Below are 26,023 nucleotides of genomic sequence, written 5' to 3' on the forward strand. Positions count from 1 at the left end.
ACAGACACAACCCCCACATCTCCTACAAAAAGCATCTTTTTTGTCGCTTGGTTGCTGTCCAAATGGCATTCCCGTTTCTTATTTCCCAGACATAACACAAGAATACAAATGTAGCAACTATACACCAGGGGCCGGTTTCACGAAGCTATCCTAAGACCTGTCGTAAGACATATCTTAGGACATGTCTTATGATTCTTTTATGACTATCCTAGGACATATCTCAGACCTCGTCTGGAAGCTGTCTTAGGATCATCTTAGCTAAGACATCCTAAACCTGTCGCAAGTTCTTTAAATTTTCAAATATAAATATGATCTACGGAAAAAAATCATGTAAATGTAATATGTCTTACCATAAATTATTCTAAACGTATTGATTATTATAATGACATAATTTGCAAAATAAATATAAAAAAATAAAAGTAATTTATATATAAATTATCTTTAAACAATACATCAATATGAATATGAAATTTTCAATGCAAAATTAAGAAAAAAGAATATAAAATTATGACATTGTTTTGGTACAAGTGAGTTGAATTCAGTTTCGACTTTATTGGTTATAAAAGGTTAAGAGATAAAATCGTGCAATTTTTATATCAATACATCGAATTTTCATTGTTGACAAATCCTGATAATCCGTCAATGTATATATGTTTTAAGCAGGAACATGAGAATAGATAATTAGATAATAATAAGATATTTTTTTTTTTAAATTAATATAAAAAATGAGTGTTATTTATATAAATAAACGTATAACTATCCTAAGACCATCATAAGACACCTCTCGCGTTGTCCTAACTTTATGACCAACTTTAAGAGATGTCCTAATTTAGGACCGCTTTGTGAAACCCACTTAGGACTAAGATATGTCGTAAGACCATCCTAAGACATGTCTTTTTTTTTTTTTTTTTTAATAAAATAAATCCTTTATTGCACATTTCTCTGCTGTTTACAACTTACTCGACTCACAGCATTCAGTCTAGTATCCCTGTAAATTAGTTACTGTTTAACCAGGGAGATTATACAGTAAAAATATTAGCTATTAATTATGATTAGTTATACAATAATAATATATAAATACATTGATTTTGACAATTTGTCTTTTGCAGTTTCCTCATATTACGTGATTACGGAATTTGTACTATCTATTGTCCGCTATTGATTTTAGGTTTATCGTTAACCTTACCTTTTGATCAAAACAAGATCACGTGAAAGTTGAGATGATCGGATAATTAAAGAATGCCACGTGTATTGATGATGAGCAGAAGGCTCTCATCTAATTTAAGTGTCTATAATGGTGAGTTTTGTAAATATTTCAATTGTTTTATGATAATTTATTGAAAGCATCATGATTTATTTTAAAATATCAAAGAATTTCTATTCTGACATTAGATAGTACAAGGTCAATGTTCAGTAAGCATGCTGATTTGTGTACAGGTAAACCTTGATCATTTGTCACATTTAAACACACACATGAAATTTGTTTACATTGCCTAAGAGTCATTCTACATGATATATATGTGTAATGATATTAAATAAAAATACATTTTATGATTTATAATATAAACATAGTTATTATATATTTTTATAAACATCACACAAAAACCTACTTGTTTTTTTATCAAGTGTTTTCATACTATCAAAGTATTGTTGAAATTCTAACTTAAAAATTCTGTAAACATCAACATTATTTTGTTTATACTCTGATGCATATGTAGATTTATGAATAGAGAACATTAATACAGTCAGAAACAGATTGATGTCATAGTAGTTTTTATCATATATTTTATACCCAAGTATTAGATTTTTGAAAGAGATTATATGTGTCCCCATTTTTATTTTGTCAAGCAGTAATTTGACTTTTTTCCAAAAAGTTTGAAAGTATTGGCATGTGATGAAAAAGTGTTCATAGTTTTCTAATTGGTTGCAAATATGGCATTGGTCATCACTTTTCAGTTTCCAGATGTGCAATAGCTGTTTACAAGGAAGGATATAGTGAAGTAGTTTCCACCTGAATATTTTTAACTTGTTAACTTGTAAGCTGTAAAATATAAAGTTAAGCATTTTGTACAAGTAGCTTGACGATTCTAATTTAAATTGTGTTTTCCATTTTAGAAATCCAATTGGTGTTTTTTCCTCTATATTACATGAATTAATGCTTTTATATATTTCTTTTGATGGAAGGTTTTCAATGCAGATCAATTTTGTGTTGTTTTGTGTTTTTAAGTATAGTTTTTTATTTGTTTTAACTTGAGTACAGCATGATTTATCTGATTTCATTTCCATTTGCCACTTTCTTGGTATTGCGTTTTTTATTCTTGATAGTTCTGATATCCAATTTGATTTAATTGTTAGTTTATCTAATACAATCTTTTGTGAAATGTTTCCTTCTTTGTCGATTATATCATTAATAAAAAGTATTCCATTTGTTATCCAATTTGAAAATATTAAGCATTTGTTTTGAAATTTTATATGCTTATTGCCCCAAATATATTGTTGTCTTATGTTAATAAAAGTTGTATTGTTTTTGTTTGAGATATTTTTTATTTTAAACCAACTTTTAATTATTTCTAAATAAAAAAGAGGGAGTGTTTTACTAAGGTTTGGGATTGCTTTTATGCTACCTGGATTCATGTTGAATAAAGAGAAGTTTTCTCCAAATATATTAAAAAAGAAAAGGGGAATAACTTTCCAGTTCGCAAAGTGTGTTGATGTTAAACGTTTGACCCAGGATAATTGTATAGCTGATAGAAAATTGTCAATATTAATCATTTTTAGGCCTCCTTCCAAATAATCTTTACATAAAGTTATCCGTTTAACTTTTTCTTTTTTATTTCCCCAAATGAAGTTGTAAATTAGTGTTTTGAATTCATTCAGAAAGTTTTTGGATATAGTTGTCACTGATGCCAAGAAAGTTAAATTTGGTAGGATAAGAGATTTAATTACTGTTATTTTACCTATCATTGTAAGATTTCTTCTGTTCCAGCTATTGATTGCATCTTGAGACTTTCTTAAAATTCTTTCTGTATTTAATCTGTCGCATTCATCTTTGTTAAGTCCAAAATATACCCCTAGACTTTTAATAGGTTCTTTATTCCAGTTTATATTTTCATATTTATCTTTGCAGCTTTTCAATTGGCCTAACCATATGCCCTCTGTTTTAGATCGGTTAAGTTTAAGACCTGAGAGTGTTCCAAATATTTCAATCAAGTTTAAAGCATAGCTTATTTCCTGCTTACATTTTAAAAAGAGAGTAGTATCATCTGCTAGTTGTGAAATTTTCAGACTATGTGTTTTGGAGTCTAATTTAATTTGAAATCCCTTAATACCAGTATCTTGTCTTATTCTACATGCGAGAATTTCTACTGCTATTGTGAAAATTAGAGAACTGCATGGACACCCTTGTCGTATCCCACGATATACATTGTAGGTTTCTGAAATCCAACCATTATTTAGCATACAACCTTTAATATTTTTATATAATGTTTTAACCCATTTAATGAATGAGTTTGGGAGACCAAATTTTGTTAGGGCTTCATACATAAAGTCCCATTCTAATGAATCAAAAGCTTTTGAAAAATCAATAAAAAGTAATGCACCATCAATTTGAAAGGTTTCAGCATAATCAATAATGTCTTGGATTTGGCGTATATTAAAACCAATATATCTATTTTTGATATAACCATTTTGATCCCCATGAATTATTTTTAACAGTATTGGTTTTAAACGTTGAGCTATTGCATATGCAATGAGTTTAGTATCTACATTTAATAGTGTAATTGGTCTATAGTTATCCAGTGACAAAGGGTCTTTTTTTTTGTAAATTAAGGATATTATACCTATTTTTTGTATGGTTGTTAGTTCTCCTTCTTCATAGCATTTGTTAAAAACTTCAACAGTAAATTCTTTTAGATTATTCCAAAAAGTGCGATAAAATTCTACACTTAGCCCATCTATTCCTGGAGATTTATTTAATTTCATTTGAAATATTGCCTTAGTGCATTCTTTTACTGTTAAAGGGCCCCCCAAGGATTCACTTTCTATTTCTGATAGTTTGTGATCAATGTTGGTTTCATTTATGTAATTTTTTATATCTTTTAAATTTGGAGAAGTGCTTTTATATAGATTTTCATAGTATGATCTTTCTATGTTTAGAATTTCTGAGTGTTCTGTAACTATTTTCCCATCTTTATTTTTAAGCGCTGTGATACTTTTTTTGGTTTGTCTTGATTTTTCAAGGCCCAGGAAGAATTTAGTGTTTTTCTCTCCTTCTTCTAACCATTGTACTCGGGATCTTATTTGTGCACCTTTAACTTTATTTAAGTAGAGGTTTTCAAGTTTTTCTTCCATGGTTTTAATTTCTTTTTCCATAGTTGGGCTTACATTTGTTTTTTCATTTAATTTTCTTAATTTTGTTTCTAAATTTTTTATATCATTTTTATTTTCAGATGATCTTTGTTTGCAGTAAGTAAGAGTTGCGGTTCTTACCTCTGATTTAAACATATCCCAAAGTGTTTTCAAATTTTTGGTGAGTATTTGTTTTTTATAGTTTTCGATTAATTTATTTATGAGATCAATATATTTTTGCTCTTTAAGTATACTATTATTTATTTTAAAGAATCCCCTGCCTCTTTCTTCCGAATTTTGTCTTACTTGTAAAGAAATGGCTTGATGATCAGTATATAATATCATTGCAGGTCGAATATCTGCTTTCATAACATGCGGTCTTATATCAGGACTTATTAGAAAGAAGTCAATTCTACTGGCTATTTTTGTATCATTTTTCCTTCTCCATGTGAATTGACTTGTATTAGGATGAAGTTCTCTCCATATATCTGTTAAATTATTTTTCTTTATTAACTTTTTTAAACTATTCACTGGTTTGTAGTTTCGAGAGATATTATTAGTTTTTTTATCATTAATTGATAGGGTTTCGTTCATGTCACCTCCAAGTATAAGAATACCCAAGCGATTGTTTTCAATTATATTTTGGACCTTTTTGAAAAATTTGTTTCTGTTTTTGTGTTGGTTTGGAGCATATACATTTATTAAAGTAAAAATGTTTTCATTTATTTCTATGTTAATCAAAATTATTCTGCCTTCTGTATCTTTTATCTCATTTATTGTCTTACATTTTAAATTATTTTTCACATAGATTGATACCCCCTTTGATTGTGTGTTACCATAACTATGGAACATTTTGCCATCAAACTCATAATTTATAGTTTTTTCATTTTTTTCTATAAAATGTGACTCTTGCATGAAAAGAATATTACATTTTTGATTTTTTGTCCATAGTTGTAATCTTTCTCTTTTCTGTTTTTGGCCTAAACCTTGACAGTTTAGTGATATTATGTGTAGATTTTCACCCATTGTTAAATTTTGAGTTTAGATGTTTTGTTAGCATAAATGCTGAAAAAAGATATATTTGTTTCATCTGATATTTACAACATATTTTCATTAGTTTGATTTTATGATTACTATAAAAACAATGGTACACAATTATGTGTGAGATAAGTGCATATAATAAATAGAATATAAACACAAATTTGACAGTGTACATGAATGTAAATAAAACATAACACAAACAAATATAAGCATGCATGCATGTAGTTGAACATATATTTTTATTTACTTGTTCAATATATACATTAGATTTTTCTTTTGCTACTTCAACATATTTTGAGACTATATACATGATATATCTACACTGAAAAAACAGATATATTTTATTCATAACATGTGTTTTAATTTTATGGTTATTTATTTTTAGATCTGATGTTTTGGCAGAAGTAAATGTATGAAATTTTTGGACCATGTACAAAGTGTGGAAATTTACAATCAATTTAGAAGCAATCGGAATGTTTATATTTAGCAAAATCGGTATTTGTGTATATCTACATAATCTATGAAGGAACATATTTGCTGATAATCTGGGACTTGCAAAGGATGGATGGATGGATTTTTTCATGTGGATTAAAATTGACTTTTGAAGTATTCCTAATATGTGGATTAAATAAGATATCCATATCTTTTTAATGTGAAATGGAAAAGGACAAAGTATGTGAATTAAGACTGATGGATAATTTGTTATAGAGCAAGCATATATCATGGAGAGTTTATAGCTGTTAAGTATAAAAATCAACAGAAAAAGTGATTTTAGACTGATGTGATTTAATGAATTGGTGTTTATCAAAGATATTTTCTTTTTGAACTTTGATTTTGTTGGATTTCTCTTATTCATTTTATCTTTATTTCTACTTCGAGCAGCTAGTGTTTTCCTTTTACACAGTAGAAGTATATGTGTAATTATTGTGTTTCTTTCATTTATCATGTTTATATGATTCTTTATTATGTTTATACAAGTAAAAAGCATCATAATAAATTTTATTATCAAAACAGCTTTCCGTATATATTTATTTATACCTGCAAATATTATTTTTGTGGTAATTACATCACAACTTGACTTGTTCCAATATGTTATTTGGTGAATAGCATATTCAGAATAGAGACATTTATATATTGATTTTGTGGTCATTTGAAATTCAACTCTTTTTACAATATGTCTTATACACAATTTATTACATATATATACATTATCCTTTATATTTCTTGTAATACTATTTTCAAGGTGTATATAATCTGAAATTATATCACACTCTGACTTATTTTTTTTAATTTTTTTTTCTTGACTAAAAACAAAAATAGACAAACAAATAAAAAATATAATACAGTATTTACAATAATTCATAGGTGTATTTTATATTTGGACAATTTGTGTGTTTGGATCGTTATGTGTTATGATCGGATGTCCTTGGTTTTGATGAGCCAATCTCACGGTCGTGTAACTTATCAGTTGGTGTGGTGGCGGAACGTTTGGATGATTTCTGCTGAGGGGTTGTCATAGTCGTCCCGAGGTATTTATCTAGTGGACCATAAGTTGTTGCTGGTGATTTGGATGTTTTTTTTCTTTTTCTTTTTTTTTTTCATGCATTGTTCAGGATGCTGTTGGTCTGTTTCATCAGACTTCAATTCAGATGGATTTTGGTCTGGTACATTTGTATTGTTTGTATCTGTGGGAAGTTCAGCATTTTTGCTGATTTCCTCAGTATGTGTTATGTCTAATAAGTTTTCGGTGGATTGTGATAGCACAATCTCCTCATCTTTCTCAGATTCAGCTTCACTTGCTTCATCTGACTCTTCGGACGACACATCTGAGTCAGCTTGACTGTTCTTATCAAACTCAGCTGTGCAGTCTTTAGAGATATGACCATTTGTACCGCACGTCTTGCACTTCCAGTCATTGGTACATTCTGATTTTTTATGACCTTTTTGCAGGCATTTGGTACATTCAATTTCAGCATTTTGGTTTGTTTGACCCTTGTAGAAAATCAGTCCACGGTATTTGCCAATTTTGACATTTCTTGGAATTGTGATATCGAAGGGTTGGACATAAAAGATCCTGTCGCCTGTTTGACAATTTGTCACGAACCCATCAATCCGAAGTCTCTCTCTTTGGTAATTAAGTACTTCGAGGTGCCAATTTTGCAGGTATCTAATTAATTGTCCATCATCAGCAGATAATGGAATATTCTTTATTCTAATTCGAACTGTGGTTGGGCTTTCTTTCTCAACATATTTAGGGTTTCTTGGGTAAACCTCGATGCGTTTTTTCCGAACTGTGATGGAGCTTACCACAAGAGTTTCCCTGTCTTCTTCACTGTCTGGATATATACGCCATACCCCTCCAATGACTCTCTGAAGTCCATTTAAATGGTTAGCAGGTATTGTGAGATCAATACATTTGAATAACTCGGTATGTGTAAGATAATTGTTTTTATCAGGTTTTGAACTACCGAAAATGTCTGATTCTAATATAAAAACAGGCTTGACGTTGAAGTATTCCGCATCAGGTTCTGCATTATCTTTATGTGTGTTGTTGTTATGTTTAAGTGCCATAGCATAGGAGTCCGCCATTTTTTCACTGGCCGGATTTTCACTATCTTGACCACTCATGGTACAAAGTAGAAAACTGTTATGTTATGTTTTGAACTATACTAATAAACAGATAGTTTCTGGAAGGTTAATTATCGTTTTGTTTGTTGCTGGTATGGGTAGAGTGACTCTCACATATGTACATTACTATTAATTTTTGTTATTTTTCCGGAGCTTGGAAAACCGTGGTCAGCCATTCAAACCGGAAATCCTTTTCTCTTTTTTTAGTCCTAAGACAGCTTCGTGAAACTGGGCCCTGAGTCATAGTACAGACTTGACGGTATTTACAATCATTACGATAGTGTCCTTTCTCCTCCTTATATCTGTGTGTATAAGGAACACTTACTTATCGATGTTACCGTTAATTTAAAGTTGAAGAAACGGGCATAAAGTAAAATGGTTATTTAAATTTTTTTTTTAACAAATTACTGAAAATGAAAAGTAACTGTTATCCATTTTCTTGTATATCATGTTAAAAATCAACTATTAAGAAAAATAGGGAGAACACCAATTTACGATAAAATACTATTCGTAAAACATCAAAGCATAGATTTCACTAGTTAATGAAGAAATTACTCAATATAAATGCTGATTACTTTTTATACCTGATATCAAGGCTTTTATTTATGATGGTAATCTTTAATCAACCACTTTCAACACTGCAGAATTTTCGATTTTATTATTACCTCAGAAACATTTTAATTTGGTTTTATTTTGGTGTACTGAGTTCGGTAAATTTAATGCCTGCACAAGATCCTGGTCATTTCCATAATGCCGCCCACACCAACATTTATCCATGATAACTATTTACTCTACGAACTGTAGATTTCAAATGAACAGAGGAATCAACTTTCCCCCAGTTAAGGTGGAACGGTAGACTTGCTACATGTCCCTTCCTTATTATTTTTTTCAATTTTGCCCCTTTAACAATTTTACTACTATAGTTAAGAGATTACTTTTATACTGACATCTGCAGAGGAAGGCTTTCTCCAAAGGCAATCAGTTTACTGACCGTTTTCAATAACCATAAAAATTAGTAAGAATGAAATAAATGAAAGGGACTTGTAGCAAGTCTATGTAGCACGGTAGTTTTTACATTCCAGAAACTATGTTGCTCTTTTATGTACGTATAACTTACTTAGATAAATGTGTCTGAACACCGTGATCTTATTGGACAAAAAAGTATCTACTGAACATACTTTCACAAGCTGTGGGAGCAAAATATGAAAAATCCGCCAGAGACTAAAGGACGAGGATGAACACATATATACGTCACTTAACGGCCTTCAAATATGAGCAAAAAATACCGATATGAATGGCCATGGACAACTTATTCTTCTTATTTGAAATCATGAAAATTACACAGTGAACAAACTGAACATCTCTTAAGGGAACCGTTTGACAAAAATCATTCTTGTAGTATATGATACAAAAATAGTTTTATACAACATGTGGAGGGATTTATAGATTTATATGAAGCATGAAAATAGTGTTAATGAACAGGGAAGTACAAACATCATGAATATAGTATTTTATACTGAAAAGATAGACATTGCCGAATTATATATCGTTTTATACGGTAAAATTAAATTTTGACATACTATATCTTGGTTTAAATATTTATAACATTTGTAAATGTTTCCCTGTTTTTGTAGGATCATAATTTCCGGGCGATCCGATACCATTCAGGTGTTCTGGTTGGATGATTTCTTAAAACTCGTTTATATTTACAAGGAATTGTATATTTAAATTTATATACACTTACAAAAGAAATATAATTTTGATAGCATATTTATTTCCTTTTCAATAAGAACTTTGGAGCCATCTTGCAAATGCTTCCCTATATTTATACGATTTTGACTTAACAATTAACAGACGATCTTGACCTGCTTATCTCATATTCATTGCAATCTTCTATTAATGTTTGAAATTTACATAAACAAACATGTACTAATGACATATCATGGAGAGTAGAGATTGAATGACTTTCAGTTGTAATGTTTCCCCATAAATATTCATAAACCAAAACTGCAGTTTCATTTCTATATGAAATGCTGTGCAAATTTTTTCTAGTTGAATGCAGCAATTATTTTCAGAATGAAAATTGCATTCGAAAATCTAATAATGATCCCAAAGTACATAAAAAACAAATGAAAATGTAATTTTAGAGTGATGTCATTATTTTAAATGCATTTTAATAGTTATTGTTATTGTAAAATTATTTTCTATTCCGGGACATTTGAATTTCAGTGTTTTACTTGACAAATCGAATAAACCGTTCGAATAAACTTGCCATGTATTTTGCTCAGAGAATACAATTAAATTAAAACTGATGCTGTTGTCACTTCTTTGCTTTAATTCAATTCTAACTTTCGTTGTGTAAAAACAGCACAGTTTTCGTTTTTTCCAAAAACATTAGCATTTGAAGTTTAAGGATTTAATTTATGTACCCGTTTGTTGTTTCACTGCTACACATTTGAAAATTTTATAGAAAATTCCCAGCACGTCCTCTTGTACTCTTATATTTGATGTTATTCGATACTCAATCGAAAGAAAGAGTATAACTGAATGCAGGACTACATTTGATTTCTTGAAAACAACTTTTAATGAATATTCATTACTTCAAAATAAGTACCAATATTGACTTATTCACTCTTCTAGGGTGGGGTCCACTTGAGTGACTCAGCATGAGGTAGGTCATTGAAGACTCAGCTTGAAAACAATAAAAGCTATCATAACATGGACACACATGTGATTAATGTTTGAATCTCCTTTTCACGGTATCTTTCGCCTCTCTCTAAAAATGTAAGAATGGAAACCCTGATGTAAAATCTTTGTATTTTCTGAATCTGGCTTGATTTGCTCCAAAACCCCTAATTTGCATTAAATTCAAAGGAACACTAAATATTATTGCTGTGAACATCGTTTACCTTTTGCACATGAACAAAATTGCACACCTCCTGTATTCAATATCATTGCTGTGTTGATGTTTTATTAAAGTGGTAGTTATGATTTGATCTAAAATAGGCCACTGTATGGCTGAATAAATTTTGTATTCTATCTTTATAAACAAAGTAAGTAAAACCCGACGCATCACAATGTCATTATGTAACGAAAGATAAAAAATATCAATATAATAATAAGCAAATCATTATTATTTCCCCAAAATACATATTATTATGAAAATAGTATGATTATTACACTTTCCAATACGAACCAACAAGATATAAAAGTTAAATGATGATCGAAAATCGTAAATCTTTGTTATACATGAAATGTTTATACAAACCGAGGTTTTAAGGTTATTTTCAAACGTGCTTTGTTGACATTGTCATAATTTCGCTAACATTGATCATTACCATTGTAGAAAGATAAAACGAATGGTTTATGTTTCCATAAGTTTTAACAATAAACATAAGCATTGGACTCTCAAAACAGTCCTAAATGGAGTATCATGTATGTACAACACAAATACGAGATACACGTGCAGTCTCCACAGATCTCCACATAGTACCACGCTATTTACAGTTTCTGAAATCTGCCGCAAATTAACCTTTCATTTTTGTGGTTGGAAGAATACAAAAAATTCAAAGATCAAACGGAGTTCAACATTATTCTCATTAAATAGACTTGCATGCTAGCTTTACCGAAACTCCCAGGTATCAAAGTGCAATCAACAATTATCCGTTCTTTACCCAAGAACTAATGCATAGTTTCATTGTTTAATTAGGCCTCGTTCTGAATATGCACGAAGATAACAATATCTTAATACAATAAAACAAGTATGGACACAGACACAAATTGTCAGTGGGGTTAAAAGTCGTTACAAATGTATTGAAAGCTAGACTGGAAATGTGTATTAACAAATTGAGTTGATGTGTACATGTCTTCATTCAAATGCATTGACTGATAAAAAAAGGGGGCTTCAACTTCCACCCCTCTCTATGAATAAGTTGTTTGAGTGTTTGAATATGGAGTTTGTTAATAAATAGCTGCACAGTAAGCGCATGATATGTCTCCAATGGGTTTTCAATGTAGCCAGAAACTCCTGCACTTATAGGTGTCCAAAAACTATAAAATCCCTTCTTTTTTTAAGCATATATAAAAATTCATAACACAGAAATGTATAATCTGAAATTTATTACAATCAAAAGGGACCTTAGGTCAATAGTTTAAACAATTCACCAAAGTTTAATTAAAGGTGATGGATGCATTTTTGTGTTATTGTTCAAAATTGGAAAATTCTCTCTTTTTTAAGGATAAAATCTCTCTTCATAACATGGAAACGAAAATTCTAAAATTTATAAAATCGATGTGGAGCTAATGTCAATAGATATAAGCATTTCAACAAAGTTTCTTGAAAGTAGGGGAAGTGTTTTCTAGTTATTGTCTGAAGTGTGGATGATGGACTGATAGACAACAGTATACTATAATATGTTGTGTGTGAGACATTGGTATAATAAAAAGGTTTTGAATGAATAATGATTAGAAACTGTTTAATGCAGTTATTGAGGGAACGACAGTGAAGAAATTGCTGAGATCAATGCGTTTGAATCCTAAGAATTCAATTTTTGTTGAAATGAAATAAAGTTCAATTTTTTACCCTTTGGATCTTAATGTAGACCAATTTGAAAACGGGACAATCCTGTGCAATTGAATATTTCTGGCTATTGGCAATACTGTGCAATTGAAAATTTCTTGCTATTGCGCAATATTGTGCAATTAGATATTTCTTGCTATTGTGCAATACTGTGCAATTGAAGATTTCTTGCTATTGCAGAATACTGCGCAATTGAAAATTTTACAATAAAATAACAATAATATTTGTCTTAGCCACGTAGGGATGTAGTTTCTAAAACAACAGGTAATATATATGAAGGGACTTAATTAAAAACATCAAATTAAGAACGTTTCATAATACGTATAATGTAAGTGCACAGAACGATGCAACTAACTAATGAATTATTCTACAGCTGAGTTCAAAGTAAAACTAAAACTGTTCTTTTTGGATTACGAAATGTTCACTCAGCACTTTGTGCTTTTGTTTTAAAAGCAGTGCATATTTGTTCATTGGACTAGTATTTATCAGGCTTTTTCTTTTTCAATTAGAGCTTCAAACGATAACATTAGATGAAATATAATTAAAACTAATATACTCCATTATCATGCTCAATGAATGACTGAAATGAACAAAGAGATTTTTTATAGAAAACATACCATGCTGTTTATTAAAGCAATTATCTTGGTCCATTTAAAATAAAATCCTATATTTCTATCTCTCGTTTAAATGGTTTTTGGTTGAGATGCTACTCTGTGACATTTTTTTTTGAATAAAAAATCTAAAAATATTATTAAATTTAATCAAAGATAAATTGAGATAATACGTTTCATTTCCAACTTAAACAATGGCTAAGTAAAAGCAAACATGGAACCCAATTATTTCAATTATTTATAGTTATTTAAGCAATCTAAATTAAAGTTCGATGTTTTAAACACCTTTTTAACAATCATTTAAAAGAAATGACATTATAGTTAACACGTAAACTTCAGCATTTGAGAATCAAATGTAAAAAGTCAATAAACCGTTTATGAAAATGTTTTTGATTCATAAAACATTGTCTGTTATCAACTGGTACTCTGTAGGTCCGGTACTCTGCAGGTCTTAAATCTTATGCACATGATTTAAAAAAAAAAAAAACTCACCACATTATAGCCGTGGAAATTTGATAAAATCGGTAAAATTTACCATTTTCGCTCTGATTTACGCTTAAAGTCTCTTTGTAAATACAGAAGTTTAATCAATTTTATATTACTTTAGCATAAGCATAAAAACTTAATAAACTACTACATTTTTTTCTTCATGAAACATCGGAATGGTATATAAATAAATAAAAATGCCATTATTCAAACATGATCATTTAACGTTATCGTTGTGAATTTTAAGTGAGATAAAAGTCGTGGTTATTGATCAGAGGCTTTTCTTTACGCCCTGTTTGGATGTGGAAAGACTTTTCCGGTATTAAAGCGCCGTGTGTTTTAAATATGAGGCAATATATCAATACCACGCTGGCAATTTAGCTGTAATTTGAATGTAACATGACATAATAAAAATACTTTTCAGGCGCATCACTCTTAATAATTATGGTAATAGAACAGCTCCACGTTTAAACGGCTGAAAATTATGTTATTTTCACTCATAAAGATTGGCTCATTGAATCAATGTACAAGAAAATTGACATGGCAAATTATAACTATACTGGTTCGTAATTTGATCTAGTCACACCTGAAAACCTAGCAGCATTTACTAGCAGAATCATGTCTTAAGGTACGGAATGTCTTATATAAACAATATATAATACCACAGAGAACTCTTTAACACAGATATTAGTCAAACAGACACGAATTTTGGAATGTAACAATAGAGTATCTACGCTTTCAATTGGACTTTAGAAAAGTGTCTTATTAATCTTTGTGACGCTATCCTTCGGAGTTTAAAGTTTCCTATTCTTCTCTGATAGTATTTGCCAAAGTCTTTATTCGAGCAAATGTTTAAATGTACTTTAAAAATCTTCATGGTTACATAAACAGTCATGAAGAAACCAATCAAAAAAGTATATGGCGTAGAGAACGATTTTGTAATTCTGATATATATAGTTGAGATTGTAAGCCGATTCTGTCACATGATTTGTCGTGACATTTGGTGTTGGATAAGACTTAATGGCACGACGATTGCATGAAATACATGCTCACACCGTAGTGGACTTGGTCAATTTTAGTTTGGAGTTCATTATATCCTCCAGGTACTTTACAAAAGCGAAGAATCTGGCGGATAGTTGACTCATTGTCAACAATACCACATCTCCTTTTTTAAACTACATGTTCCTTCTTGGAATTCCGATGTTTGAAACGACACCGGTATATTTTAAACGACACCGGTATATTTTAAACGGCATCAGGATATTTCAAATAATTCGATGCAGAATAAACAACGAGGAATGCATGCACTGTTTACTTTTCCTCAAACATCACAAATTTCCCTATCCCTCTGCCTCGTAATGGCATCACTTCTTGTTATTAAGATATCAACAATTTCGGCAGACAATTATCCTTTAAACGACATTGATTTAATTAATCTCAAAATGCCGATTCGTCTTTTTTGGACATTTATGTTCAATTGTTTTGACTAGAATAGTGACATTTACCATTATGGTGATCAGTCGTAAACAACTACATTGTTACTTGTATCAATAAAATTACGATTCTTTTACAAGAAATACATTAAAGGTGTTCCCTCCTAGACAGAAGGGTTTAAATACCTAGACTCAAGAGTAGACCAATAGCGTTATTAGTAGTTATAAACTTGGTTAGACTACTCTGTTTCCTTCAAGTTTACGATGAAGCCAAGAAAATGAAGATCTTTTTGATTAATATTCCTTCAATTATTTAAATTCTGCATGGTATAAAACTAGAAACCTAATAACGTTAGTCATCATGCTTCATGTGACATCTTTTTCAATATAAAATTTCATTCCAAAATGTAAAGAATTTATAGTGAATTTTTGAGAGTTTGATTAAATAACCATTCCCATGGAGATCTAAATGATGCTCGTATTTAGACATTTTCATTTTACAGTTGGCCCATCAATAGCGAAACTTCATTGAGTTGAAAAGTTTGGTATCAATATGCTGCATGAATTGAATTTTTATTAGAAAAATCAATGCGAAAGAATCACGTTCGATACTTCTAGCAGAACTTCTTATAGTACATCTTGGCGGCATTTTATTGAATTTAGTCAAGTTATAGAAATCATCATTGTATTTTGCATGTTAACATTTCATAGATAATGTGATTATTTATCCATTCCAAAAGGGTAGGGCAAACTTTCTCGAACAACGATTAAACATGGAATAAACGATTTTGAAATGCGTACCTCTAGATGTCTCTATTTTTTTGTGTCTTTAGTTTGCTGTCGCATTGATAAGTGTCCTTCATATATGGTAATTACTTAACCAGACAAGTCAACACTTGTTTCGAATAAATTCCACAGTAACTATAAAAATATGTTATCATTATCAAATCCCCAAAATGACAAAAGCCTATATATATATTCAGAGTCAAGAGAGAAGAAAGTTCTCACTTGTGAGAGACATGCATAATATATAGCAGAAATAAATATGACATCTATTTAGAATCATATTCAAAACAGTGTGGTCCTGGCCATTGATTGACGACCTAAATTATCCCATTGACTGGGACAGATTAGGTGAACGTTTGTCGGTATCAATCACTGCTCACTATGTACTTGTTAAAGACACTGAATCTGTGGGGTCACATAAGGTTCTCAACACCTAAATAAAGTAATTCGAAAAACTAATCCGGAATAATACGATGTGTTGATTTATACCAATAACATAAATCAAAACATAAAGGTTATTCCTGAATAATTTTTCGAATTATTTTATTATTAAAGGCGTTAAGAACCTATGGTGACCCCACAGTTTAAATTCTATAATAAGTAAGAAGTGAGCAATGGTCTTTACCGACAAACGTTCACTTAATCTGTCCCAGTCAATGGGATAATTTAGGTCGTCAATCAATGGCCAGGACCACACTGTTTTGAATATGATTCTATAGCTCAAACCTATTTTAGCTCGACTAATGGAATATAAAAAATATATTTATTTATAAAAGAAGGTTCAATTAGAACTAGTTTACAAGTGATGCTTAAGTCTGTGATAACGGTAAACGATAAACAAAATAATAGATCCACACAAATACAAATTCATACTCTATGAAAAGGAATCATTAACAGAATTATTACTGTTGAAAAATTTCGATACTTGATCGAACAAAACCTTGAAAACTTACTCGTTAGGCCATTAAATAACACTAACAATGGTTTAAATTAATACATTAAATGATGGTGTCGTTAATTGTGGGCACTTGACATCTCCTTGTATTTTATTTGTACTACAATTTAACATTTGAAGCACACATAAATAAATGGTGCTGAATCAATGGTAACTGTTTACGCTTTAACGAATCAATTTGATTACATGTTTCCCTGAAAGCGAGAGAAAAAACATGACCTCCAATTGCCTTATGCATATTGAACATATCCCTTATTTATCCAAAGCCAAATATTTAGACAGGCCAATTGATTTATTAGAGCGAAGGCTTACAAACGAATCGCAAAATAATTACGTTTTCATGTGTATACAAAGACCCGTTGATAGCATTGAGCTGCATCTAAATCTTCTGTAGGCAGATGCCAATAATTCGTTAGCTTTGTACTACTAGTCTCCTCCAAGATATTTACATATTAAAAGACAATAATAATTGAATGTTATTTGACGTTCAAATTGACAACCGGATATCCACGTCATATTTTTCACAATTTAGCTGTGTTTTATGTGTTTAAACCATAAAGCGGAGGTTGCTGGCATAATACAACTATAAAAATGTTCGAAATACAAGCTGATCAAGATCTAAGAAAACAATGAGCTTTTTGTTGTTTTAGAAAACTTTTAGATTCAACATGAGGCACATTACTAAGATGGCAAACGATAAATTATAATTACATTGTATTACATGTCTCGTGTACCAGATTAAACACAAAACCAGTATACTATTTTTTTACAGTCTTGCCCCTGACTATACTATCACACGTCCGTCCGGTTGTAAGGTAATATGTAAGGTAATATTTCAAATTGAAGGATAAAAAAAACCCATAGAAAATACACAATTCAGATGCATTGATTCTAAGAAGAAAAAAGGGAGGCCTATGTTTCGTGTCACAATATCAAAATCTACATTTTTTTTTAAAACATTGGCTGAACAGTACTTTGATAAAAATGCTTTAAAACCAAAACACAATTACAATCACTTATTTAAACAATCAATAAGAGATATCTCCATGAAACAAGTGCATTCATCTTCCAATGCTTTAATTAAAAAAAACCTCAAACTGAAAGCGATAATGTTGAACGATGGTTTTTGTGCCACAAACCATAATTGACATCTTTTTGAAGGTAAACGCAAACGTAATGCACCGAAAAAAACAACTAATATTCGAGTAGCATGTACATTAAAGGAAATATAGGGTATGGCAAATTTCAATAATATCTCGAAAATTTAGTTCTTATAAAGCATGTCTTCATATTATTTTGAATTTTAATTTAATTTTGATCAGTTTGAAAATCTTTAGGAACTTTCGGATCAAGATTAGAGCAGCGAGTACAGTACATATATATGTGAAAATAAAAAGATTAACTATCAAACACAAAACAGTTTCTCGACTATAGAACCTAAAACTACACATGACATTAATAAAATCAAAGGAAAGAATTAGTTTTTGGAAATTTAACATAAATGATATCAGTTTGAAATTTGCATTGCAAAATAGGAAATATAATAACATATTTACCATCAGTTATATGAATGGACAGTTTAGCACGAGAATCCATGATTTTGATACATGATATAAACCTTAAGGAATAGCTGGTATCTAAGGATAAAACACTTTCTATTCCTCCTCACAACAACTCAGTAAGTATATACTGTAACACACTATATATAGCATGTCAGTTTTTCTGCATAGCATTAAACATTTCCCGGAAGACTGAAAACTCGGTGCTATCCAGGTAACATAGTTTGAAACCGAAGGCGTATATATTGTGTGAAGGAAGTACCCTTATTATGTTCAAGTTTTGACATTTAGGAAAATTCTTATCAGCTTGATCAGCATGGATGAAATCAATTTCAAAATGCGATGTATGATTTACGTCTTTTCACACAACGCATTGTTGGCTTAAACATAAAAATTGATTGGAACCGCTTTTCTGCCTTCCTTTAATTGAGAAAGACCATTGTTTGCATGGTGCAATGATATCGTTGAAGATAACATTGATTCAGAAGAAAGAAAGCCAAGGCTAAAAAGCTCAACACGAAACAGGTTGGCAATTAATTTTCGTTCGGCTAGGTGTTCCGGATATTTGTTTACGAGTCAGTGATTTTCACTAAGTTTTATATCGATATATTATCAATGTTTAGAACTGGGCGTTTTTCCTGTTATCAGCTTACATAAGAACGTACTTACACATTGTAATAAAAGACACACAAACATATAAGCTTGAATTTATTAATTACTATGCACCTAAAATTCAGGTGTTTTATAGTCAATGGTAGAATAAATGTATTTCATGCATATCATCTTATTTGCCTGCTGTTCTAATTTTCAATGCCGTAATTCAGGAAGTAAATAGTAACATACATAGTCACCCTTACGTTTTCACTGATTGTGCCGGTTCATTCTTTCTAAGTAAATAACGTTACAATTCATGCATCGATATAACGATACAACATATATATATATGTAGTTGCTGGTTTTGCTTAATACAACAGAAACATATTGAAATAGCTAATAATGTATCCTGTTAAAACTTGATATTTTGAGAAATTTGAAATGCAAATATGTAATCTTCAGATATAACAGCACCATTATTATCTATAGATCAATATCAATGAATAAACATTAGGTATTCCTCACATAACAGCACCATTAGTATTTATAGATCAAAATCAATGGTAAATAGTAGGTGTTGTGAATAATGATGAAAATAATAACCAACTAACATATTCTGTACTATAACTTAAAGAATTTAAGAAATCATATTTTCATGATATAAACAAATTCAAATGTGTGCGTAACATTCCAAATAGAAAGTGAAAATATGTTTACATGTCAAATAACGGATTACAATGGTGTATATGTTACTTTGGCAATCTCTAAATCGCAGCGAGTGAAACATATTTTACGAGCTACAACAGACTTGAATCAACCGTCAAATAACATCCTCATGTGACAAATAACACTGAAAAACCACACAAACTTGCTAGGTTCCCTCCTTAGAAGACAGAAGCACGTGTTGGCTAGTAAGCAAGTTTTGAAGGGATAATTCATTAAGAAACTGATCTTTCCTGCTGCTGAGTTTTCCTGCTGAGACCACTTACCTTAAACAATCTTACAATAATTCAATCTCATTCACATTGTATTGAAAATTAAAACATAACATGTGATATGGTTCACATTTCAAATAAGGAAACATTTGTCTACGTCATAGGGTATTTTTTTGTTGAAAGTTAGTAAAGCATAACGAATAGCAAGTTATATATTTGTTACTACTTTTTATACATTTGTAAATCCACAAACAACAGGTCAGTGTTTGTAAGCACGGAAATGGTATAAGAAATTACGACGAAAACAAGCTCGCTAATAAAAATTAACACGTCGGTGAACGCTCCAACATTTTCAAATTACTTAAATTCAACAAAAAGGTCCAAACTAAATGGCTGTATCACTTCAAACACGCCTTTTTGGAAACTTTGGAATTTTAATTTCAATTATTCAATTTTTTGACAAATTATTTATACCCTCAAATGAACAAATATATTGGTCATCGTTAGAGTTTTAATGTAAATTCTCTGAACATGTTTACATTAAAAATGTGTAAAAAAAAGATATTCACCGAAAACATTGAATTATAAATAAATGCTATTAAAAAAAGTTGATGCTTTCATGATTCCCATGAGACAACTCTCCTCAAAAACCAACTGACGTATAATTTAGCAGCTATATGTCGCCGTACGGTCTAAAGCAATGAGCAAAGCCCTTACCGTAGATTAAGCTATACTTTTACAAATTGTGACTTGGATGAGATAGTTGTCTGATTGGCACTCATACCACATCTTCTTATATCTACTTTAGAATTAGTTATGATATTTTTCTGCCAGCACACGAATCTTTAACTTGTCAAAAACGTCAAAACAACTAATTCAATTGACTTACGTTTTAATAGCTCATAAAACAATAAGAATACAATTAATGTACCTATTGTACAGTAAAGGGATCTTTGCTATAGTATAATGCTGGTAAATTCATATTTGCTTAGACGTACATTAAATACTTCTGTATTTCTAAATCCAATGTGCAATATAAAAAACACAAACACTTCTTAGACGAATAATATAATAAATTTGTTCCTGATCAACACAAACTATTCCATTCTTTAGACAGATGGTAAAACTCTTCATATCTGTTAAATAGCATGTGGTAGACTAATAGGTTACTAATCAGAAACTATTTACAATATTAACATTGCTGCCGTTTGTAATTAATAAACACTTATTACTGTATTTCCTGGTAGAAGCATACATTTGTATATGTATTCCATGCTGGAACACCATGACCAGATTAAAATAATAGCATTTAAATTTGCAGCATTTTAAGTATATTTACAAAATTAATGTACATGTATTCAAGGGAGTCTACCACAAAGATTGGAATACGGCGATTTTCGTATAAAATGGTTAAAAAAGTTCACAACATCCAACGATACAATGTTTTTACTGAAATTATATATAACATGTCTGTTTATCTGCTTATAAGTTAGAGAAAATATTTTATCTGAATCCAAGTTGTCAACATGTGAAATCGTATTGCAAAAGATGCATTATTCCATTTTATATATATGAAAAAAATGTTTCTATAATGTGGATTTTAGTTTTTGTGACAAATATTCTGCTTCAAACGCGAACAAAAACTTAGATGTATATATAAAAAAAAAGTTTGAGGAAGGAGGAATAGTGGCGAAACAATTACTACGATTTCTGCAGAAAAAAGAGTGGTACAAGTCAACGTAATACGATATAGAGATATAGAGAAAATGTTCGACTTCAAACTGCAAATGAAACTAACATACCTTCCTATTTTTTACAAACAATATATACTGATATTTGAGTGTGTGTGTCAGCACAGCAATTTATTCTATAATTACCTATAAACCCGGTACCATACTGAACATTTCTAAGCCGACAGTTGTTTTGTAAATGACGCCATACCATGTACCATTTGTTTCCGTGATGTCACGTGGTTATACTTTAATCTTTAGGGAAATAATGTTCTTTCTTTAATCAGATTGAACTATATATACATACAACAAAGGAAAAAAACCCAAGATCTTCATTAAATCTTTTTAATTATTCTATATCATGACAACAGTTGTACTCAAGTTTAACTTTTATGCACTGTTAAACTTTAGTTAGTACAAAGCGTGCTACCAGCTCTCAAGTAACAGCTACGTTTGTCGGGGTTAAAATCTAAAATCTAAAATTATTTTGATTATTATAAGACATGAACAATTTCTTTCATTTGACATTTTTAACCTTAGATCTAAATCTATCTGTCAGAAACGATTATTTTAGTTTTATTTAAAATCAGTCTTTATGTTTTATTTCTGTTTATTTTTAGACTAGATGACGTATGACGTAGAGCGTACAGTTTGACAAATTTAAGATTTGTTCATTAAATTTCGTCTCTACTGCAAAACTCCTGTAATCTTTGACTTTTACAAGGTTAATTCCACGCTTTTCGAAATAAAATGGCAATTCAAGTCAATTAATCTGACATGTTAGGGAATAAGAAAGTAAAACTTTTATGTTTAAACAATAGTGGGTGTTTTTAGTATTCTGAAAGATTGGTTCAGGGTTGCATAATAATCTGTCTAACAAAAAAAAAAAATCACAATATACAAACGCATGGACAAAAGTATAGAACGTCGCAAAATTCGTTTTCCGAGTTATAAAAGTACGGACAGAAAAAATAAATTAAAAGAGATATTCCAATAAGACAGGAAACCAACAATGAAAAATAAACGAAATGGCACAAACCTATCTACTCATTTTCATACATTATTTATCCCAGTCAAATTACCAGATTTAGGTAAAGACAACTGCAAAAAAAAGTGTTTATAGGAAATCGTGACTGTAGTTTCTGTGGAGCCATTGACATTATGATATATATCTAAATGACACTGTTACATAATCGTCCCATGTTCTTCAGAAACAACGCAAGGCAAATTGTTCATTCTTTTTCAAGAAGACATATTATGACGGTTTGCTTCATTGGTACAATAGTTATTTAAGGTACCAGGTCTATAATTTAGTACGTCAGACGCGCGTTTCGTCTACATTCATATGTAAGACTCATGAGTGACGATCATATCAAAATATTTAAAAAGCCAAACAAGTACAAAATTAAAGAACATTGAGGATCCAAAATTTCAGAAAGTTGTGCAAAATACGGCGAAGGTAATCTATGTTTGGGATAAGAAAATCCTTAGTTTTTCGAGAAACCACAACCAGCGTATTCCAAGGAAAGCACCGATCGTCGGACAGAAATCGCCAAATTTTATATTTTTTTTGTAATCCGAGTGCCTCCTTAAATTATTGTTTTAAATACTCGGAAAGAAGCTCCCACTCATGTGCATTAAGAATGAGGCAATCAGTACATGTTGTCTTACAACTACGCGACACAATCGACTCTTACACTTTCGCCCCCTCCTAGAAATGTATAACAATTACAATAACTCAACACCTATATTCAAAAAGTAAACATCCATGCCAGTAGCATTACATCATACCAATCGCATCATTGAGTAAAGAGATTAATATCATTATTTTCTTCAAGGTCTTTTAGTGAGTACTTTTAGTGAGTACCACCTTTACGTCATGCTATAAATAACCAAGACAGTTGAGAGCAAGATAGCAGTCAATTTCAAAGTTTCCTTTACTTTATATCCCAAAGTTGTGATGAGAACATGAACTATTATGTTTATTACTTAGTACATGTACATTGTACATAAATGATGGTAATATTTCAATGCAACACACATGACAAAACAATACAGAAGCGTGACGCTAGATTTTAGTGCCTCAAGATGATTATGATTTTCTTTTTTATAACCTCTAATTATGTTTTGGAATATATATTGTGATATACAGTAATTATGTTAAGAACTACATAAACCATTACAGATACAACACGCCAATACCATTTGACTTAATTGACTATTTATCTAACGCTGATAACACAAATTTACAGTTTTGTAGAATTCATTCTCATCTCAGATATGAAAAATAAACAATTTAAATTCAATATTATAAAGCAAAGATAAGAATGTTTCTTGCTATGACCGATTTATGATGTGTCTGGCTGAAACACATTTCACTGGTTCTACTGAATCTACGCCATTTAAAGTACAACCTTTAAAGTGTACATCCTTCTATGAGGATTTATATTTAGCGTGCACTCTTCGTGATAGGGTGACCTGTGAGAATTGTAATGAAAAATTTCTTGCAAATTGTTCGTTTTTAACTTTTACGTCATGTTCACAACAAATTTGATCTCCATTCTGATAGGGGACGTGGCATGCACTTATTAAGGACTGGCATGCTCCTTGTGGAGATAGGGGACGTGGCATGCACTTATTAAGGACTGGCATGCTCCTTGTGGAGTTTTAAATTTAGACAACATCAGATTACCAATGTTCAAATATTATAAATGTATTAAGAAGATAAAAGTCAAGATAAAAAAAAACAAAAAACCTCCAACAAAACAACAAAAGATCTGATGGATAATGCAACTCGCTTTGATATAAATGAAATAAAATTCCGGGTATACATCAATGATCGAGTGTCCAATTACCATATCGGAAAACCTAAAAAAACATTTTGCTATAGAACTTAACAAACTAATGGTAAAATCATACACTATTTCTCTCAGGTTTCATAACGTTCCAGCGGATGTTTTGTTATTTTAATGTCCTTTATTTGCAGAACATATTTATCTATGCACGGTCAGCAATCAACCAACCGACTATTGCATAAAAAATAAAGACAGTAATGGCCACTAAATTTTGTAACCAATATTTAAGAATAACAATGAATGAGATCTTAAGAGATCTAAAATCTTTGATTACTGACTCGTTTTCTGACCTGTCCTATTTAGATGACTGACTCGTTTTCTGACCTGTCATATTTAGATTACTGACTCGTTTTCTGACCTGTCCTATTTAGATTACTGACTCGTTTTCTGACCTGTCCTATTTAGATGACTGACTCGTTTTCTGACCTGTCCTATTTAGATTACTGACTCGTTTTCTGACCTGTCCTATTTAGATGACTGACTCGTTTTCTGACCTGTCCTATTTAGATGACTGACTCGTTTTCTGACCTGTCCTATTTAGATTACTGAGACGTTTTCTGACCTGTCCTATTTAGATGACTGACTCGTTTTCTGACCTGTCCTATTTAGATGACCGACTCGTTTTCTGACCTGTCCTATTTAGATTACTGACTCGTTTTCTGACCTGTCCTATTTAGATGACCGACTCGTTTTCTGACCTGTCCTATTTAGATGACTGACTCGTTTTCTGACCTGTCCTATTTAGATGACTGACTCGTTTTCTGACCTGTCCTATTTAGATGACTGACTCGTTTTCTGACCTGTCCTATTTAGATGACTGACTCGTTTTCTGACCTGTCCTATTTAGATGACTGACTCGTTTTCTGACCTGTCCTATTTAGATTACTGACTCGTTTTCTGACCTGTCCTATTTAGATGACTGACTCGTTTTCTGACCTGTCCTATTTAGATGACCGACTCGTTTTCTGACCTGTCCTATTTAGATTACTGACTCGTTTTCTGACCTGTCCTATTTAGATGACCGACTCGTTTTCTGACCTGTCCTATTTAGATTACTGACTCGTTTTCTGACCTGTCCTATTTAGATGACCGACTCGTTTTCTGACCTGTCCTATTTAGATTACTGACTCGTTTTCTGACCTGTCCTATTTTGATGACTGACTCGTTTTCTGACCTGTCCTATTTAGATTACTGACTCGTTTTCTGACCTGTCCTATTTTGACTCGTTTTCTGACCTGTCCTATTTTGATTTACTTATTAGCTCAATTTTCTTTTTCGGGTCGCACATTTATAATTAGAATTTATACTACATTAACTGACAAAAACTTTAAAAGCACAATAACTAGTGGACACGTATATGTATTATTAACAGATAAATTGCAAAGACGTAAGATTTATTTTCTGAATTTTTGAAAATCCACCAGTCAAATACAAAATTTACAAAGAATAATTTTTAATTACTTTAATGATTATATCGTTAGTAA

The 26,023-nt window shown here is 30.8% G+C and overlaps 1 protein-coding gene and 1 long non-coding RNA gene across 4 annotated transcripts in view; one reads left to right on the forward strand and one right to left on the reverse strand.

Annotated features, from left to right (window-relative positions):
* The window catches only part of LOC139520897 (G-protein coupled receptor dmsr-1-like), a 53,005-nt gene that overhangs the window by 6,436 nt on the left and 20,546 nt on the right, over window positions 1–26,023 (reverse strand). Inside the window, exon 1 of one of the 3 annotated variants that reach the window (XM_071313925.1) lies at window positions 20,009–20,074. The exons of the other annotated variants lie outside the window; for them this stretch is intronic. The gene's annotated coding sequence lies outside the window, so the exon portion shown is untranslated. Of the gene's footprint in view, window positions 1–20,008; window positions 20,075–26,023 lie in introns of those variants that run through there. 3 annotated transcript variants of the gene reach the window in all.
* On the forward strand, window positions 964–6,080 carry LOC139520896 (uncharacterized). The gene is made up of 3 exons (XR_011663974.1): window positions 964–1,297; window positions 4,449–4,528; window positions 5,774–6,080. It is a non-coding gene; the product is annotated as an uncharacterized lncRNA (long non-coding RNA).

This window comes from Mytilus edulis, chromosome 4, assembly GCF_963676685.1.
Source record: "Mytilus edulis chromosome 4, xbMytEdul2.2, whole genome shotgun sequence".
Lineage (NCBI taxonomy): Eukaryota > Metazoa > Mollusca > Bivalvia > Mytilida > Mytilidae > Mytilus > Mytilus edulis.